Here is a 21,734-nt window from a genome sequence, read left to right on the forward strand (position 1 = left end):
AAGTATGTCCTCGTTGAATAAATAATTAATGAAGACATAGGCAATAACATCTATAAGCATCAAGTGGTTATAAATTCCCTGAAAATGTGTGGAAGATATGTGATGAATATGGGGGACCAGACCAAGACACCTAAGCATCCCATACAGTTTCAAAAGCAGAGTAGGCTGGTGACTTGGTGTTCCTCAATATATTCTCAATTTATCTGTCCAGCATTGTTTTTAGAACTGGAGCAGATCACTTTGCTTTAGGAAAAGTAAAGAAATGGGGACACTGGGAGCAACAGTCATCCTTTATCTTTTATTCTGGATTACAGCCCTACAACACTAGCATACTTCTTTCAGTAAAAATTAAACCTTGCGGTTAACTGGATGCAATCTCTTGGGAAAGCAGTTATATAGCCCTATAGCGCTCCATGAGTGTCTGCCTTTGAGCAAGGTCTCCATCACATGGCAACAATGGCACCCAGCCAACCCAGCCAAATCGACAAGTGGTTTTGTAAAAACAGTTTGTATTTGGAGTCTGAAGCAGTCCAATAACTGAATCCACCTGAAAGTAGGAATGTACACCAAAGTGACATGTGAGTGAAAGGAAGCCCTAATTTTTTAGTTCACCTCTTCCATCCCAAGAGGCTTTTGAAAATAAAACTTCCAGTTATATATAAGATTATCTCTAAGAAAAATTCCTGTAAGACAATCTCTTCTATCTCAACATATTTCTACTGTCATTTTAGTGCCACTCTTACATTAGCATTTTAGACAACCACCCAGCTGGTTACTACTTAAATGCAGCTTGTGAATGGGCAGTCATAAATTTTTCTGAAGAAAGGGTACACAGTTTTTGTAACTAGATTGTCTAAAGGATTCCAATATCAAAATAATTGGAAACACTTTCTTAAAATAATATGAGTTTGGGTGGTATTGACAGGTTTCATACTTTAGGAGACAGTGGGAAGAGAGAAACTGGTATATCTTCCATTTGAAGCACTTAATTATATTGAAAAGGATATGGATTTTATTTAATTCTGCTTTCTCTCAATAGTTGTGTGATCTTGGCAGGACATAACATTCCTGAATCTGTTTCACCAAAAAATACTAAAAAGCATTTATCATCTCAATATTAATTTTTCTATATATTAAATATTATTTAGAAGCCAGTGTTTATTTTTATTTACACTATAACATTATTTTATTTACACTATAACATTATTTATGTTTATACTTTTTAATATAGCATGAATTCCCAAAAACCTTATTTGGTTAGTTAAAAGGAAAGAAATATACTCATCATTGTATTCACATATCCCACCAGACCATAGAGTCATGGTGTTATGATCTATAAAATAACATTCTTTTCAACACATTTGAATTATTTTGGTCAGCTTAAGGATAAGTTATGAGACAAAACATAAAAGAGAACTAGGAATTTTAAAAAACATATACATGACAAGTAACACTCTTTTAAGTAACCCATTTTTTTAACTAAGAAATTAAATTTTTATTTTTATTATTATTATTATTTTTTGAGACGGAGTCTCACTCTGTCGCCCAGGCTGGAGTGCAGTGGCCGGATCTCAGCTCACTGCAAGCTCCGCCTCCCGGGTTCATGCCATTCTCCTGCCTCAGCCTCCCGAGTAGCTGGGACTACAGGCGCCCACCACCTTGCCCGGCTAGTTTTTTGTATTTTTTAGTAGAGACGGGGTTTCACCGTGTTAGCCAGGATGGTCCTGATCTCCTGACCTCGTGATCCGCCCGTCTCGGCCTCCCAAAGTGCTGGGATTACAGGCTTGAGCCACCGCCCCCGGCCCAGAAATTAAATTTTTAAAAACCTATTCCTCATGTTAGCAGTTCCCTACAAGAAGAAGTGACTCAGTCCATTATCAACTTGCTTTTCTACGTTACCAGTGAAGTGGTTAATTTTTAAGCTTTTGTACTTCCCTAATCATGCAAATATGGGTTACTCTAAGTACAATCAATAGCCACACAAAGTTTTAAAAACTTTTAAATTAAAAAAAAAAATTAGGCTGAGGCAGGAGAATGGTCTAAACCCGGGAGGCGGAGCTTGCCACACTGCAAGCCTGGGCGACAAGCAAGACTTGTCTCAAAAAAAAAAAAAAAAAAAAAAAAAAAAAAAAAAAAATTGCACAAGTTTTATAAAACTTACTTGTACTGAGTTTCTAAGAAGAATTACTGTTTCTAGAAGAGTAATAATTTTGTTGTGATTTATCTTAAAAATATACAGATGATAAATTTGAAATAGGGTAGGCACACACCACTAAGGTGCTAATTTTTATGAAATTAAAAAGAAGTGAAGCATCTAAATTCATATTTGGTTAATCAGTAGAAAGAATAATTTTTGAACCAAAGAGATACATTGACCTACAAGAAATCTGAGCTCCAAATGAGTAAGGAATCATAAGAAGACAACTAACTTCTTTAGTTCAAGTTTTCTCACACAAACTATATTCCAGTGTTACAAGGAAAATTGCATGTGATATTATCAATGATTTTTGGGAAATAATGAGACAAGGCTGCAACTCCAGAAGTCAGCAAATGAGTTTCAGCATTCAAAAGGAGGGCAAAGGTGAATTTTTAAAACTGGGTTAATACTGATCCTGAATGAAATTGCATAGCACATATGAATATTTGAGCTTCTGCAGAGGAAGAAGAAAAACAAGCATCCAACAGAGTTTACCAAAAACTATTTGACAGATTAAAGTAAAAAACTAAAATAACACAAAAACATGAGCAAATGTTATATGTTGATTCTGTGTCTGCCTTTTCCGTAAGTTCAGACAACTCCATTTACACAGGCAAAGCAAAACTATTAATACTTCCATTTCTTCATTCATAGTAATCACTCAGAATCCTCCTGCTTTTCTGTCTCATCATCTCCAATTCCATTTTTTTTTTTTCACCTACTGATTTGCTCTTTGGATTTTAGCCCTCTTCCTGTAAGGCAACTCACAGACGGCTAGAGAAATATCTGACACTAGAGAAATATCCGTTAGATCCTGGTAACGTGAGATGAATTGGAAGCAGTTGTATGAATGAAGTGTGCCAAGTAATGAGTTAGTGCATAGTTTCTTAGTAGCCTGGTTTGAGTCTGCTCCTGTCCTACTTTGTTTCAGTGTTTTGTCACTGATTCATGGGAAGTGATAATCAAGTTGGCAACAGACAAATTTGGGAGCCTGGGTAACACACTGGCTGACTCAATAAATTTCTAAGACACGGCTTAACCAGCTGGGCCCAAATATATATATGGTATTGATAGGAAGGCTAGCATTTCTTGTACAAAAATGATTTAATTTTTTCTTGATAGAATCTTGTGAGTAAATAGCCCAAAAGACTGCCAGAAAGCTGAAGCAATCTTCATGTTACTTAGCAGTATCTAGAACATTTGAAGAGATGGTATTGATCTGTTAGTAAACATAGGAAATCAGAGAAGGAAATGAAAATATGTTAAATTACGAGAGTATTTTACAGAATATTTTGGACACTTTTTAACTTAGTCCTCACAATAGCCTCTATATTTGCTGCTAGTAGCATTTACAGATGCAAAAATTAATATTCGGGAAGTTAAGCAATTTTCCCAAGATCACGGGTACTATGCTGGAAATAGGACTTTAAGCCATGTTTGTGTGATTCTCAAATATACAGGTTATACCCTATGCAAATGGATCCTAGTAGGTATTCAAACTGAAATGAATATGGTGAGGAAACTGGAAACTATTTAGCAAAAAAACAGAAAAGGAACTAATGTGTTAAGACTAGGCAAGAGAAGATGTATGTTAGGTAAGATCTTTATATTGAGATATTTCAAAAAAGTGGGAATTATCAGTCTCCAAAAGTTTAAGCACAGTTTGAATGAACATTTGTCAAACATACCGTACACATTAGACAGTTGACGAGATAGGTAGTTTTTAAGGTGTTTTTCAAATAAAATAAATTCTGATTATAGAATATTTATGAATGAAAGGCTCCAAAACTGAACCAGAAAGCAAAAGTATGGAAAAAGAAGACAAATAATATTCAATCACATGTCTTGGTAATATGCACACAGATTATATAACATTCTGAATCAGAAGTTGGCAGATGCTCTGAAATAAGTTCCAAAGCACCAGAAGACTTTGAAATAATCTTTTGTATATAAAGTTGCTCTGGCTTCAGTAAAAATTAAATCTTAATGAAATATAATCATTTAATGATTTCATTCAAATTAATGAATTTCAACTCTTAGTAGCTAGTTATTTCAAATAGTATTTGAAGATCAAAAGGAAGTTTACAAAATATAATTCTCTTTTCAGTGGATGATTTTAGAGACATATTCATTGCACTATTACATCATGCCAAACACTAAAGGAATTGAATATAGGAACAAATAATACAGAGTTCTTTGTATATGAACTACCACATATAAGAAATATATTTTGATTTGTTTTTTAAGAATAAAATAATTATGCTGCACCATTCATACTTGGTTTCTTGTTATGACCAAATTCATATCTAGTGTAAGAAATCTTGTGAGATTTAGATGCACAGTTGCTTGCAAAGAAATACAGCTAAGATCACAACCTTCATTCAAAGATAAAGTAATCAAAACAGCATGGTACTGGCATTACAACAGACATATAGACCAATGGAACACAACAGCAAGCTCAGAAATAAATCCATTCGTTAACAGTCAATCAATCTTTGACAAAGGTGCCAAGAACACATAATGAGGAAAAGATAATCTCTCCAATAAACGGTGCTGGGAAAACTGAAAATTCACATACAGAAGAATGAGATTAGTCCCTCATCTCACTCAATATACAAATATCAACTCAAAATGAAATAAAGATGTAAACATACTGAAACTTTAAAACTCCTAGAAGGAAACAGCGGGGAAATTTTTTAGGACATTGGTTTAGGCAAATATTTTATAGCTAAGAACTCAAAAACACAAGAGACAAAAGGAAAAATAGACAAATGGGATTACCTCATACTAATAATCTTGCGCACTGCAAAGGAAGCAATCAACAGAATGAAGAAGGAAACTATAGAATGGGAGAAAAAATTTGCAAACCATACATCTTATAAGAGGTTAATATCCAAAATATCTAAGGAACTCAAACAACTCAATAGTAAGGAAACAAATGACTCAATTAAAAATGGGCAAAGGACCTCAGAAGATATTTTTCCCAAGAAGACATACAAATGGCCAACAGGTGTATGAAACACGTGCAACATCACTGATCATCAGGAAAACACAATTAAAACTATAGTGAGACATTACTTCATGGGGTTAAAAGGGCTATTACCAAAAAGACAAAAGATAAGTGTTGACAAGAATGTGGAGAAAAAGTAACTGTTGAAAACTGTGGTAGAAGTGTAAATTAATAAATCATTATGAAAAACGGTATGGAAATTCTTCAAAATATTAAAAATAAAACTACCACATGATCCAGCAATCCTACTTCTAAGTATATATCCAAAGGAAATAATATCAATATGTCCAAGAGATATTTGTACTCCCTTGTTCATCACAGCAGTATTCACAATATCCAAGATACAGAATCAACCTAAGTGTTCATTGATGGATAAATGTATAAAAATGGTATATATACAGAATGAGAAAATATTCAGTCTGGAAAAAAAAAGAAGGAAATCTTGTCATTTGCACAACATGAATGAACCCGGAGGACATTATGCTAAGTAAAATAAGTAGGCACAGAAAAACAAGAACTGCATGATGATCTCACTTATATGTGTAATATTTCTTTAAATGCATAGAAGCAGAGAATATAATGTGGTTCCTAGTGGTAGTGGAAGAAAGGGAGGTGTAGCCAAAGAGTACGAAGTTTCTATTAGGATGAATAAGTTCTGGAGATCTACTGTACAGCATGATGACTATAGTTAACAATACCGTATTGTGTATCTGAAAATTCCTTAGAGTGTTCCTTCATATATACACACAGATATAACTATGTGAAGTTATAGATGTTAATTATCTTTACTGTGGTCATCATTTCACAATGTGTACTGATATCAAAACATCACACTGTATACCATTAAAAATACACATATTTTACTTGTGAATTATACCTCAATAAAGATGGAAGAAGAAAACAAAGATTATGATACTCTAATTGAAAACAAAATATTTAGAATTAGCCAGTGTTTTAAAAGAAGATACATGCAAATAATTTGCTTCCTATTTTTTGTTTCCATTTATCATACATGCTCTCACTGTAGAAGAAAATCTTCTTAGGTATTAAAGGAAATTAAAAAGAAATGTCTCAGTGCTGAATTATCTTCAGTTTGCCTTTGGGACAAAAATCAAAAGCTCTTTATATAATTATCACCTGTTGAAACTACACTGCAAGTACTATGATTTGTTTTTAGGCAGTTAGGCAATATAATGGTGATTGTGTTTAAAAGTGCTTTTCATCTGACGATGATATGTTTCAATAACATCAAATATGTAATTTTGCCCCACAATATTCTTAATTCCAACATCCTAAAAGCCTTCTGATTCTATAACAATATGGAGAAAAGTATTTAGGGCATAATATTAAGTGAGTGTATGCAATGACTGCAATTACATAAAGGGACACACACCCACAAAACATATAACGGATTCCCAACTCTTTTTTTCTCTATTCTCATTCTCTCCCTCTCTGGCGCTGGACATTCTCATCTGTTTCAATTATTGGAGCTGAAGTCTCCATAATGATGCTGAGTTACAGATGCAAATTTCCAGCTTCATATAGAATAAACAGATCTGGTTGTGCCAAAGTCAAATAGAAAGTGACAACATTTTTAAAGTAAATTAACATTTCCTACCACTCTCTGTTCCTTCCCCTGCATACCTTAGTTACCTAACTTGTTAGTTACGCTATCACCATTCAGTCCAGTAATTCCCCGCCTCTCCTTTTCTACACTTTTTTTCTTTCACCTGGTAATAATTATATTTCATAGTTTTCCTTACCTTTCTTAATTCAACAGTCTCATATTTGGTTTATATTCCCTCCAATTTAGGCTCCCACTGATCATCTGTTCTACATAGTATGACTCAAACTTCCTTTCTGAAATAAAGGTGTGTTTAAGTTACCCTCTCTCTCAAAAACAGAACAGAACAAAACAAAAATCCTTACATAGCCATCCATGACATACAGACTAAAATTATTTTAAGGCCTTCTGATAGCTGACTTTAATTTTTGTCCTATCACAGTCTGCTACACACCATATAGCCTATTTTCCAGCTATATTGGAAGTCTTTTTCATGTACACTCTTGATGCAGATACGAAATCAGGCTCGTCTATCAAGGATCAGCTCAAATATGACTCTGTCATTAACTTTATTTTCCAGTAATCCACTCTTAAGAGTTAGTTCAGTTTTTACTACTCCCAATAGCACTCTTCACAGTACTAGAGAACATTTGTGCAATTGTATTAGATCAGCTTACATATAATTATCATTGGCCACAATTGTGAGAATGTTGCGAGAAAAAATAATGCAACTTATACATCTTTGTCCCTCCTATGTACACAACAGAAGCTACAAAATAGTTTTTGAGTGAATGAGTGGACTCACAGCAAAAAGTACATTTTTCTTTTACTATGACCTTAATGAAGGAAATTATGATAAGCTATGCAGCTCTATGTAAGAATTCTATATATATCTTAAATGGGAAGCTCTAGGAGACTGATTATCTTCTTTTATATTTACTGAAAAAAGAGATAATTTAAAAATAAAATTATATAAAATCTAGAAACATCAAAATAAAATTCTGAAATTGTGAAATAATAAAAAAGCACTGATGATTATATGATCAGGTGTTCTTGAGTGTGATAAGATTTTGTTGTGGCATAACTATGGGAAGAGATATTAATCAGGTAATGCTAATGTATAACTTAACCAAGTAACTCTAATGATACAGTAAATTTAGCCATATTTGCTGGTGAAATTAAAAGTCCTTAAATATAAGAAATTGTACCAGTTTATAAAGTAATAATTTGTTGTTACTAAATTTCTATCAAATTTTGCAGATGTATTTTTACGTAAATAAAACTTAGATATTATTAGAAGTCTTTCACGTGGAAAGCTCTCCTAAATGTGGTTAGGATTAAAAAGGGTATGACTGGAAGCATAAAGAAGAGGTCTTATTCACAAATGGGCTCCTCTGTGATAATACTGCTTCAGCTAAATCCAATTTTTACTTCTGTATTCTGAATGAATAGCATAATAGCAGCAGATGTTATGGTAGAGGTAGTAACCACCTCCTCATGGTGATCAGGAACTGGCAATCTGTCCCAAGATACCCCAAGCAAAGCTAGTAATATTTCTGCTGTAATTCAGGACAGGAAATGACTAGACTTAATCTATAAAAGTGATCAAATTCCTCATTATATCTCTCCTAACACTAAGCATGCATAAAATATTGTTTTCATTTCTCTTTTCTTTATAGTTGAGTTATACGGAAAAAGTCTGTGGGACATTCTTGCTACTAGGAAATTTTTGAAAGAACTCTTTACATGACAATGAGAAATGTAATCAATATAGCCTTTATGGGGAAGGAAGGCAGAAAGAGAGAGAGAAGGAGGGAGAGAGAATGAAAAAAAAATGTTACTTCTGGGTGAAAAAAGGAAAAAAGCAAGAAAGACATTTTTTTTGTGGGTGCTATGGTATGCCACCCATTTCTTCCTTTGGAGATGCAGGCCTTTATTATTTCAGCTACAAAGAGTGTTGTCTGCTGATGAAACAAAGCTGAGTATTTCCTTAGGCCTTGCCCTTGACCAAAGTGGGGACTGTTCACACAGTTGGAGCCTACAGCCCACAACTATGACTTGTCGATGAAAGGAGCCAGTTAGGCTCCTTCCTTGCCTCAGTTAGGAACATTTCTCAACTGCTGTTTAGCTTCAGAGCAATCTGTGGAGGTTGGGGAAAGTCTTTTTTTGCAACTGCATCTCAATTCTATGTCTCACTCTGCTCAGTTACATGGCTTTTACTCCCTCCCAGATGTTATCCACTAGAGGATTCAAGTGTCTTGAATGCAAATCCTGGTTAAGGGTCTATTTCCCAAGGAATCTGATCTAGAACAGTATAAATCAAAGTCAAGACAACAGTAATATAGGTAATTTTCAGAATCTAATAGCTCAGAAATATGACCAGTCGGAGAAATCATTATCTATAGGACATGGTTGAGCCTGAGGGAAGCTGAAGCAGTTGAGTTGAGGGCCTGACACATAGCAGAGACTCTAAGTAATACCAGTTTGAGAAATGAATAACTAAAAACAGGTCAAGTATGCTAGAAGTAAAAGGACAATAAAGTAGAAAAAAACAAGTGGGTGTTGAACTCTTAGGTTCACAAACATGACCTGATAGAAAAACAATGATTCTGAGTTATTAAGGAAATACATGAGTTATTAAGCAAATTTACAGACTATCCTATCAGTTACTGGTAATAATAATGATTTAGGGGAGACAGTGATATTAGCTGTATGGTACAAAGTTCAAGAGGAGGAAAAAACTAAAAGGAGCATACATTAACATGCCTATTAGAAATAGGCACAGATCCATATCTGAATCTTCTGAACAAAGAGCTATGAAATATTGCTTGGGCAAAAAACTGTTTAAAATTTTCATGAAATCATCATACAGTGCTAGGGAAAAAAAAAAAACAACACTCATAGTGTATCATTTCAGCCATAAACTTAGGCTATGCTGATTAAATGTCACATACAAAGTTAACTTTCTTCATACACTTATGATACAACAGAAACTATCACCTTTGAAACAACAAAATTTTTAAACCATAAGTAAACTCTAGAAAAATAGCACTTGGCTTTTCTTCCCCTCTCTAATGTCCTCGAATTTGTGATTGGTCAGATAAGCCAAAATATTGTAGTAGTAATCACCAGAGATAGAATCTTTTAATTGCAAATGGCATCATCAAAGTCTAAAGTCGAATTAGATTTACTCAGAGTATCACAGAAGAGTTGTACCATTTTAATAAGTGACAGCTTTCACATAAATTACTATCTCATGCTAACCTTTTGAAAGTCTCAAAATAAAGGCATGCCAGCACATAAAATACCAAATTACCACTCATATACAAGCAAATTGAGAGCTGAAGAAAAAGAGGTGAAAATTTTGTCTCTGTGTATTATTTATGCAAATCATTAAATGAATACCATATCTTTATGAACCTCGTATAACTACATGAATCATTGTTGAGACAATTTTAAGTTGCAGGCAGCAACACAATTTGGAAATACAGTGATGCATTCATTCTATCTTGGAGATGGGCAAATGTCTTAACAATTACTGGTAAAATCTAAAATTACAAAATGAAAAAATAGATAAATAATATTTCTTATTTCTTTCTGAAATTGAGTAAAAATATTGCACATTAAAAATACCGAGCCCAAGTCTGTAACCTTTCCGCAATCAAGGTGAGCATGAGAATGTTCCTTAAGTGGCAATCAATCTAGGGCTTTAATTCCTTCAGTGCCAGTCAAATGAATGTGGAAGAGTACTGAACAATGTCCTTCAGGAATAAATTTACCTAAATATCACAAAGCTTTACTAAGATGTAAGTGTACATTGCTTGAATGGAGAAAAGCAACAACAACAACAAAAAAAATCCAAAGGATCTTGAGAAAGTTGTAAATTGTGAGAAAATACGTTACAATAATATAAATAAGGGCTTTTAGTGTGCATCTAAGCAGAAAAGCAATTACATTTTGTTTCCAGGGAAAAATATAATTTTAACGATTCATTTAAATGATGGTGACCTGCCCACCCAGAAGCTGTTTTTCCTACCTTCCAATTTATCTGTAGATGAAAATATGCATTAAATATTGCCACACAGCTGTCATTCTCTACTTGGCAGGAAAATTGAAGCTATGATAGCACATATTGCTTATTATGCTAAAAGCTGAAAACAAGTACTTAACCAGGTACATGTCAAACACAATTTCAAAAAAAAATTCACACAATAAATGAACACCACAAAAATAGATCTTAAAAACTCAATTAAGTGGATATATTTTATAACACGTAGTGAAGAAATTCATGAATAAAAACCAATTTTTTATAAGAAAATTCCACATTTGTAAGTGGATTACTGTTGTTGAAAATAACCTCTAAGTCTGTACATGACGACAACATCTAGGTGTGTAACTCAGAGCCTTTAATCCCTGGCTGAGTTTGGGGGAGTTTTGCTGAGTTGAGGATGCTCACTAGGTGGTATTATTTTCATATGCTTTTTTAAACTTTTTCCTAAAGCCCTATGGTTAAAAAAAAAAAATTCTAAGAAAAATATTGCTTTTCACTAGGATATAAACTATTTAAATATTAGTATAGCTAATAATCATATATTTTGTAGTACTTCCTGCAAATTATGACAACTTGGGTCTAATTTCTGTAAAATTCTGAGCAAGTCACATTATCTCTCTGAATTCCATTTTTTTGCTTTTTAAAATGAAGGATGGCCAGGCATGGTGGCTCACACCTATAATCCCCACACTTTGGGAAACGGAGGCAGGTGGTTCACTTGAGCTGAGGAGTTTGAGACCGGCCTGGCCAACATGGTGAAACCCTGTCTTTACTAAAGAAATACAAAAATTTTATGGGTACGGTGGCATATGCTTGTAATCCCAGTTACTGGGAGGCTGAAGAGGGAGGATCACTTGAACCCTGGAGACAGAGGCTGCAGTGAACAAAGACTGCACCACTGCACTATAGCCTGGGCAACAGAGTGAGGTTCTGTCATAATATAATATAATGTGATATAATATAATATAGGAGTTATATCGGCAATCTAACATTTCTGAGTTTCTAAATTAAAACAATAACAAAAATAATCATAATAAATGAAATCTAGAACAACGTGATTTGGCAAGAAAAATAGTTTTTAAAATGAAAGTGAATCAGACAACAATCAAACAGAGCTGAGTTGGATTTCTGACTGCCATTTAGCTGTGTGACTCTAGGCTGGTACCTGGAATTTCTCCTAAAAGAGAGTTATGTAAATGGTAAATTACCATTATGGAGGCCCAACCATTACCATGTTTAAGTAATTTGTGCCCATCATCCACCCCCATCTACAAGTATTTTAGTCACTTTATCCCTATGAATGAAAACAATTTCATCTTTTTCACAGAATGGTGTTAAAATGCAATGAATATGCAAAGTATCTAAACCATATAGTTGAAGATTTTTTTGAAAAGTTAATTTACCCTTTTATTCTCCAAGTAGCAAGAAATGTAGAAAAGAGTATTTCAATGTTCTTTAATATTTCTTGGAATTTCATTCTCTATTAAATCAATAGAAAATGAAATGCTTCTTGATATGATGCCTCCCATATACCCCAGCTGTTCCCATCCCGGTGATCATTTTGGTGGAAACTGTTAGGTTAGCATATGATCACTTCTGTACTTATCACAATTACCATTAGTGATTTGAATAAGTATAACTTTCTGTCTCTACTGTGCTAGACCATATCTTCATAAGGTCAGGAGCCTCTGTCCATCTAGTTTACTGCTGTCAGCATCTGTCACTGTACTTTGTCGTTGGTCAATAAATATTCTGCAATGAATAAATGAATGCTGCACATCTTGACATCTCCATCTCTGAGTTCTGTTCTTCTCACCATGCTGCTCCTAGCTTCAGGCTTCCAGCACAAAAACAACTCTGTACTTTAAAAAAGCTGAAAAAGTAGCAGCTCTTAGCATCTTCACTTTTCACTCCAAGCAATAGAGTTACTGACAGTTGCTTTATTCAAGTTTCTTTAAAATTTAACTTAAAAGTCTTCATGAAGCTGTAAATCCCTAACACAGCTCTCTTTTCCATGCCAGTGGAGAAGATTTATTCTGAACTAGGCCCATGAGAGACAGTCGTGTTTCATACTAACACTAACTTACGAATCCAGCGTGTATTCCACCTTAAGCCTAAACAGTCTTCACCCTAAATTTGGGTCATGCATGTCTACAAAAAGCTAGACTGTGAGAGGTTCATTTATACGTTTTACAAGGCAGTCTTCTCTGGGAAAATAACTCACTAAAAGGAAAGTGACGATTGCATTATTTGGGCTATGGATGGACGCTTAAAATCACTCATTCATTTAAAATTATTTATAATCCAAATCAAATAAATCATGGTTCTTGCTCTCAAGCATCTTACATGAACAGGAAAAACTTGGCAATAAATCAATATCAAAAGATTGTTGCAAGTGCAATAGAATACAGAGGTGGTTATGAGTATGGGCTACCGTCTGTCACTCTGGCTGCCCTCTGCTCAGTCCTTGGAGTGTTGTACGTGCCACTGGAATGGCTCCAACATTTGATGTCCACCATAGCTTTGAACGTCTACATGGAAAGCTGGAGCAAGAATGGAAAATGTTGAATGCAACACTGTAGTTGTAAAACAGAATCCTTAGAACACATTCTCAGGAATAACTGGAAGTATTTGGAAGTGAGGTCAAGGTCCCAAAGAGAATGACAGCAGTGCCAGAAATTCCCAAGCTTGTTAATGTTTAGCTTGTCCACCAGGATAAAGCTATTAAAAATGATATAGGCTACCTTGTAAGGTGATGAATTTTCTGCCTGTATCTTCTCAAGCAATAGCCTCTGCCAGAAGCACATGGAGTGGGTCACTGAAAAATCGTCCCTTCATCTTTTAGATCTCAAGACTCTATAATGTCATATAATGAAGCATTACACATATATTTTGACCTAAGCATTGTGTTCTTTTCTTGTGTACTTTCCTTGGCAATGCCTTGTACTTTGAAGAAATAGGCATATAGGGTGTATAATGTAATAAAGATTGTGCCATTTGCTGCAGGTCTTTCTGTGTTGTTTTCTGTCCAATCTCATACCAGGGTTGGAATGAATGAAATCTGCAAATATCAATGGTTCATGCTGACTAAGCTATTTTGGCATCCATTGATTGATTTTAAATGGGAACACTTGCGATCCAGTTGGTTTTAACTATTGATAAGAACCAGCATATTGTTTTCATGTGCTCCTTTTCTTACTGAGCTTTCCAATGACTTTCCACTAACACTCTTCCTCTACTACTTCCTGTGGTGGGTAACACCCTGACAGATTTTACCTAGCATGCAATTTACCCACGTTTGCACTGCATGATATGGAAAGTACCAGCTAGAATTATAAAGGTTTCAGAGATAAGAAAAGGTATCCTGCTATGTTTCAAATGAGGCCAAACTTAGTGAGAGTAACTTAGGTCCCTTATGTACAATAACAATGCTAGCACTTAGAAAAGTATCACGCAGTTTCATTTGAAAACCCGAGAATATATGCTTTAAAATATTTAAGCTATATAACACATAATTTCACTCTAAAACTACAGTGAAATCCTTAGGCTGAAATAACTTAAAAATCTAGTTGAGGAAATACAATACAGAAAAACAATGAGGAATGACAGAATGTAACATTTAAAAAAATGATAAATTATGTGGCACATGCTATATTTATTCTCTAGAAATTCAGCCTTCCTAATCCATCAGAATAACGTAAATTCTAACAGAAGACATGTACATGAAATAGACTCTGAAAAAGATTGAAGATGTGCATTAAAAATAGAAACAACATCAAAAATATACAAACAAGGGATAAAACAATTTTTATTGGGGACAAGCGTGAAGTTAGAAATAACTTAGTTAGAAATTAGAAATTAATCAGTTACAAATAACTATCTTCATGGAAGTAAGAGAGAGAAAACAGGCTCAGCTTATGAAAGACTTTTTAATAAAAGTAGATAAGTACAGACTCAGTACAGTAAGCAATAGGAAAACAACATATGGTCTTCAACCAAGGAATGAAATGAGGAAAGTGATGTATAACGAAAGTATAAACAGACGTTATCATCCAGGATGACTCGGTTGTGAAAGGGAGTAAGAATAAAAGCAGGGACCCCAGGTATAAAGCTAGTTTAAGAAGGCTGATGAAAATGCAAACAGCTCTTCTCAATACTATTTACTTCTTGAATATTCAGGCAGATTTTTCTCCCAGTATAAAATACTACTCAATAAAAATGTCACTTATTGTAAACACCCATATATAAAATTAAAATATTAATCTATATAGAAACCTGCAAAGTAGTAAAAGTAGGAGACTAGTGACTTTATTCAATCATTCATTCAACCTTTAAACACCTAATAATGACCAAGGATCCTGGTCGATTGGAAGATACAAGGATGGTGAATTTTCTTTGGAAGAAAGAATCACCAAGTCAAACTGGACCATCACCATCACCATCACCAAGTCAAACCGGAACACTCTGATCCCAAATACCTGAATAGTTGTCGTTCCCTTCTCTATACACTTGGTAAGTTATTGAAACGAGAAAAATTGCCTTATCCCCCTTGCAGGGCATGCGATGGGGGTGTAGCTTGCTTCTTCAGTGCCCCACTGCTCAAAACCCCTAGGGGGTGGAGGCACACAGGCAGGATTTGGGGCTCCGACCCCATGGCAGGGTCTAGGGGTGAATGTTTACAGCTCCTGAAGCCCCAGTGAGCGTGTGTTACAGGGTGCTGTTTTAGTTTAGCAGTCAGTAGATGGCTTGTCTTAGCTCAATTAGACCCCCTTCCTTATCACAAGGACAGAGGGCTTTCTGTATCCTGGGGTTTCTCGCCTTGGCATACCAGGAGAATCGGATCACAAAGGGGCTTGGAGAATGAGTACAAGGTTTTATTGAGTAAAAGCTCTCAGTAGATGGGGAAGCCAGAAGGGGGATGGAGTAGGAAGGTTGTTTTCCTCTGGAGTCAGGCTGTTCAGCGGCCCAGGATCTCTTCCAACCGCCCCCACCAAACTCTGGGTGGCTCAGCCAGTCAATGGCCTGCTGGCCTGTGGGTATCTGTCAGTGTGCTCTTGCACTGGGGTGCTCCTCTTGACATCCTCTCGATGTCCAGCTGCTTGTGTGTTCATCTACTGGTGTGTTTCTCTTTACGTCCAGGCACTTGTGTCTCTGCCCACTAGGGTCTGTGTTTTTATAGGCACAGGATGTGAGCATGACATGCCAGGGTGGTCTTGGGAAATGCAATATGGAGTGCAAAAGTAGGAGTGCTTTTCTTCACCTAGGTCCATTGGCACAGGCCTGAGGGTGGAGCCCTTGAGAGGAACCACGCCCTTCTCTACCCAGCACTTCCCTGCCCCCCCTTCCCTATCATTAGCAAGTCTTTTTCTACTGTTAAAGTGTTGACCAAATCTAACTGCTGCAACCCCTTTGCATTATCCTAATTAGATCCCCACTGTTTCTCCCAAGAGCATAATGAACTAGATTCTATGATCCCCATACCTTTAATTTCATTTCTTTCCAATCTAATCCTCATACTACCTGAAAGAGATTTCTAAAGGAAACATCTGGTTCCCTTTAAAAACCAGTCATGATATTCTATTCCATGCAAAATAAGACATTGATTTCCCAGCAAAGTAGATAAGGCCCTTCTCAATCTGTTCCTATCTACTGCTGTGGCCTCATCTGCCACAGCTCTCCCTAACTCCCTGCTTGCACTGCAGTTCCACACAGCTATTCTTTTATCAGATTTTCAAGTCTTCATGATTTTACCTTAAATTGTTTCACCATTACTCAATACTTGGAGAGATTTTTCTGATACATTAAGGGGAGTTCTAACGTTACCTCCTCTTATAGAGCCTTCCCCAGCTTCCCTGTGAAGTTTTACTTACTCTGTGCTTCCAAGAATTATGCATGTTCCTTTATTGTAGACTTTTAATATGTGTGCATCTGTTTTCCTCCTATTTTGGCAGTTGTCTCTTTCAGGACAGATAACATGTTTCAGTCATGATGTATCCTAAGTAATCAAAACAGTGCTTGGCACAGAATCTGTCTTAAAATATTTTTTGAATGAACAAATGACTTTTAATGTAAACAATGAGGAAGCTTTTAAATTTATTTATTTAATGGCTTTGAGATATGATTTATACACAATAAAGTTCACTCAATGAACTGTGCAATTCAATATTCCATACAGCATATTTAGAGTTGTAGAAACATCTACATAATCAAATTTTCAAACATTATCATAATCCCAAAAAGAAACCTTGCATCCATTAGCAATCACTCCCCATACCCCTTTCTCTCCAGCCCTATACAAGCAGTAATCTAAATTCTTTCTCTACAGACTTGACTATTCTGGACACTCCATATTAATGATTCCATGGACATACCACACTTACATGTATGGTTATGCTTTATTTGTTGTATGGATATACTAATTTCCTATTGATGAAAAATAGTTTCATTTTATAATATTTCGTTGTTACAAACAATGCTGTAATAATGTTACCTTGCATCTAAGTTATTTTGTTACCGTATAAGTAAAGAAAAAGAATAATTTCTGGGAGTAAAATTTTATGTAAGAATATTTATTTCATATTTCAAAATATATTACCAAATAGCCTTCATTACAGTATACCACTTTGTACTCCCACAAACAATGTTGGGATGGTACAGATTCTCCACATTCTTGGAAATCTAGTAAGTTGCCAAACACTTTGTTTTCTAACAAACTAATAGGTAAGAAATTATATGTGAATAGAGATTTAATGTATATTTATCTGATTATGAATAATTTTGAGTATTGCCATCTTTACCACTCAATTGTGTTTCATATCCTATGAATCCTCTGTTAATATTTCTGCTTGTTTTTCACCTGGAGTTCTGCTGCTTTTTTATTTACATACAGGAACTGTGTATTTGGAAAATAGGTCTTTTGTATCTGAAATGAGCTTAATCAGATATTTTCCCAGTTTTCTGCTTGACTTTGCTTATATGGCTTTATCAAATTTTTAAAACATTATTGCATATCATCAAATTTACTTTCTTGTTTTATAGCTTCTGGTTATTATTTCATTGTCAGAAAGGCTTCCACTATCTCAGTTTACAGAAAAATATTTTTCTGTATTTCTTCTAGTTCTTTTGTGATTTAATTTCCTATATTTGTTTTATAATTTGTTCCTTCTGGAATTTTCCTTCATAGAAGGTGTGATATGCAAACAGAATTTTCTTTTTAGGTGGCTACCTTGTAGTCTCTAACCCTTTACTGAAAACTTTACCTTTTCCTTTATGAATTCTGCCCTTTCCATATACTAACCGTGTGTGTGTGTATGTGTGTGTGTGTGTGTGTGTGTGTGTGTGTGTGTGTGTGTGTGTGTGTGAAGTTTTGAATGCAAAATTAATGTCTTGTTTTGGGAAAACCACCCCACTCAAAGACTGCAAAAGATATAAAGAACAGGCTAACATGTACAAATACCTGGGTATTTAACTTAGAGGAATCTTTTTGGAGGTAGCTCTTACATTTGAAAGCTGAAAGAATTAGAGAGGAAAATAAGAAAAAACCTGTCAACTTCTGTGTTAAATATTTTCTAACCCAAATGCTGAGAAAAACCTAGTATATAGATGGGACGTAGACAGTGGTACAAGAATTCAGGCTAGCCTGTGGCTACAGCAGTGGTCACACAGGATACAGCTGCCATCAGTAGGACACCAGAGAAAGACATTCAGTTAACAGAGGAGAGTCTTTAGGTAGAGAATCCATGCAAGTGAAAGGAGGGATTATAACATGTTGCATACAAAAGGAAGCTGCAGGACAGAGAGAGTCCCTAACCACACAACCAGAGAGAACTGCAGATAGGAATAGTCAAGCACGTTAACTAATTCTTTTAGAAGGCAGATACCCAGATGGAATCTGAAGTATCAATGAGGCTCTCATTCACAGAGAATTGCCCTTCCTTGGCTAATTCTCTTATTTAAAAAATTTATCATTGAAAAACACTTGTCATTTTGCATAAGAAATCATTCTGCACCCCCAAGATCTTTAGTTTTTATGCTCCATTTAAAACCTATCATCTGGTGACTTGGGCTTCTGCAGGAATATTCAAGTAACTCTTAAAGACTGTTAGATCAAAAGGCAGGGAGTATGGATTCACCCTTACTTATATTAATAAGGGTTTCCCATGTCTTAAACTGGAACAAAGTCTTGATCCAATTTTAAGTTACTGACATCAGTTGATCACTTAAACTAATTCAGTGAAATTACTCTGACAATGAAATATCACAATTTTATAAATTTTATTATTATTTTTCTCCTTGGGAAACCTTTGAAGCTGTCCAAGAGAAAAACTGCTTCTCCATAAAGCATTTTCTAATGGGAACTGGCACAGTGGCTCATGCCTGTAATCCCAACTACTTAGGAAGTTAAGGTGGGGGAATTCCTTGAAGCCAGGAATTTAAGACCAGCCTAGGTGATACAGTGAGATCCCCATCTCAAAAATAAAATAAATACGAGAAAAGTTACCAAAATTTGAGGAAGACATAAACATCTAGGTACAGGAAGGTCAGAAAATACCAAATTCATATGACTCAAATAAGACTACTTCAAGGCATACAATAATTAAATTATCAAAGGTCACAAACAAAGAGATGACCCTAAAAGCAGCAGCACAAAAGAAGCAAAGAAAATAAAGGAACTCCAATTCATCTGTCAACAGACTTCCCAAAAGAAACCATACAGACCAGGTAGGAGTAAGAGAACATTTTAAAAATGCTTAAAGAGAAAAATCCTGCCATCCAAGAATACTGTATGCAGCAAAGCTCTCTTCCAATATCAAGGAGAGAATTTATCATCACCAGATCTGTCTTATAAGAAATGCTAAGGGGAGTTCTTCAATCTGAAAGATGAAAAAACAGAACAAACAAACAAAAAACTAACATGCAAAAAGAAAACATTTGAAGGTATAAAACCCACAAGTAGGAAGAGTAAGTCACTGAGAAATCCAGAATACTCTAATATTGTAATTGTGCTGTGCAATCCACTTATAACTCTAGTATGAAGCCAAAAGACAAATTTATCAAAAACAATAATAGCTATAGCAACTTAAAAGATAGGCAATATGACAATATGTAAATTGATACAACAAAAGGACAAAATGTTGGAGTGTGGAGTTAAAGTGTGGATTTTTTTTCATTTTCTGTTATTTTATTTTATTTTTTTTTTTTGAGACAGAGTCTTGCTCTGTCACTCACCCAGGCTGGAGCGCAGTGGCACGATCTTGGCTCACTGCAACCTCCACCTCCCAGGTTCAAGTGATTCTCCCACCTCAGCCATACAAGTAGCTGGGACTATAGGTACACACCACCATGCCCGGCTAAGTTTTTGTATTTTAGTAGAGATGGAGTTTCACTATGTTGCCAAGGCTGGTCTTGAACTCCTCAGCTTAGGCAATCTGCCCACCTAGGCCTCCCAAAAGGTTAGAATTACAGGTATGAGCCACCGTGCCTGGCTCATTTTTTGTTTGTTTCTCTTCTGTGTGATCTAAAATAACTTGTCATCTTTTCAAAATAACATGTTATAAGAGTTTTTGTAAGCCTCATGGTAAACACAATGCAAAATCCTATAGTAGATTTACTAAAAATAAAAACAAAACAATAAATTAAAACACACTATCAGACAAAATGAAGTATTTTATAGTATTATAGTTCATTAACTTTAGAGAAAATAGGCAACTGATATGATTTGGCACCGTGTTCCCACCCAAATCTCATCTCAAATTGTAATCCTCATAATCCCCACGTGTTGAGGGAGGGATGTGGTGGGACGTGAACTGATTATGGGGGTCTTTTTCCTCATGCTGTTTTCATGAAAGTGAATGAGTTCTCAGGAGATTTGATGGTTTTATAAAAGGCTCTTCCCCCTTTGCTTCTCTCTCTTTCCTGTCGCCTTGTGATGGAGGTACCTGCTTCTCCTTTGCCTCCCACCATGACTGTAAGTTTCCTGAGGCCTCCGTAGCTATGTGGAACTGCGAGTCAATTAAACTTTTTTCCTTTATGAATTACCCAGTCTCCGATATTTCTTTATAGTAGTGTGAAAATGAACTAATACAGCAACCCATGCTATGTTATTTGTCCTTTGTATTTTTTATATAGGCTATGGGGTAGGTGGAAACCAGGTGGATTTGACTTTAAAAGCAAAAATCAGAGACAAAATGTGACCAAGGAAGTTCACTGGGCATATACAATATTTGTTCACTTTTATTTTTGGAGATATTACGATAAAATTGGCAATATTAATATAAGGATGTGCCTGTAAACCTGGAATTGAGATTGGGGGAAATTCTGAGAGTTTGGAAACTGTAGGAAAAAAGTTGAATCAGTTTGAGTTTGCCTTAATCTGAAGTAGTTTCCTCAGAATCATTGGATAAACTGAGACAGTGTAGTATACCTTCAATATACTAAGCCAGTTAGCATCATGCCAATGACAATTATTATGACTAAACAAATTAACATTTCTATTAATATTTCCAAGCATTTCCACATCTGTTGCAGGCAAAAATTTGCTCTTAATATACACACTTCAGTAAAATCCTAGTTCCCAATGGTATGCTGTCTTCAAAACGCCCATCTCAAATGCAATAACACCCTTAGGCTCAAAACAAAGGAATTATGGAAAATCTGCCAAGCAAATGGAAATCAGAAAAAAGCAGGGGTTGCAATCCTAATTTTAGACAAAACAGACTTTAAACTAACAAAGATGAAAAGAGACAAAGAAAGGCATCACATAATGGTAAAAGGTCTAATTCAACACGACTTAACTATCCTAAATATATATGCACCCAACACAGAAGCACCCAGATTCATAAAACAAGTTCTTAGAGACCTACAAAGTGACTTCGACTCCCATACAATAATAGTGACAGACTTCAAGATTCCA

At 35.3% G+C, this 21,734-nt stretch overlaps 1 protein-coding gene across 3 annotated transcripts in view; it reads right to left on the minus strand.

Moving 5' to 3' along the window:
* The window catches only part of EPHA6 (EPH receptor A6), a 932,172-nt gene that overhangs the window by 625,834 nt on the left and 284,604 nt on the right, over positions 1 to 21,734 (minus strand). The window lies entirely within an intron of this gene.

The sequence above is a fragment of the Macaca thibetana genome, chromosome 2 (assembly GCF_024542745.1).
Source record: "Macaca thibetana thibetana isolate TM-01 chromosome 2, ASM2454274v1, whole genome shotgun sequence".
NCBI lineage: Eukaryota > Metazoa > Chordata > Mammalia > Primates > Cercopithecidae > Macaca > Macaca thibetana.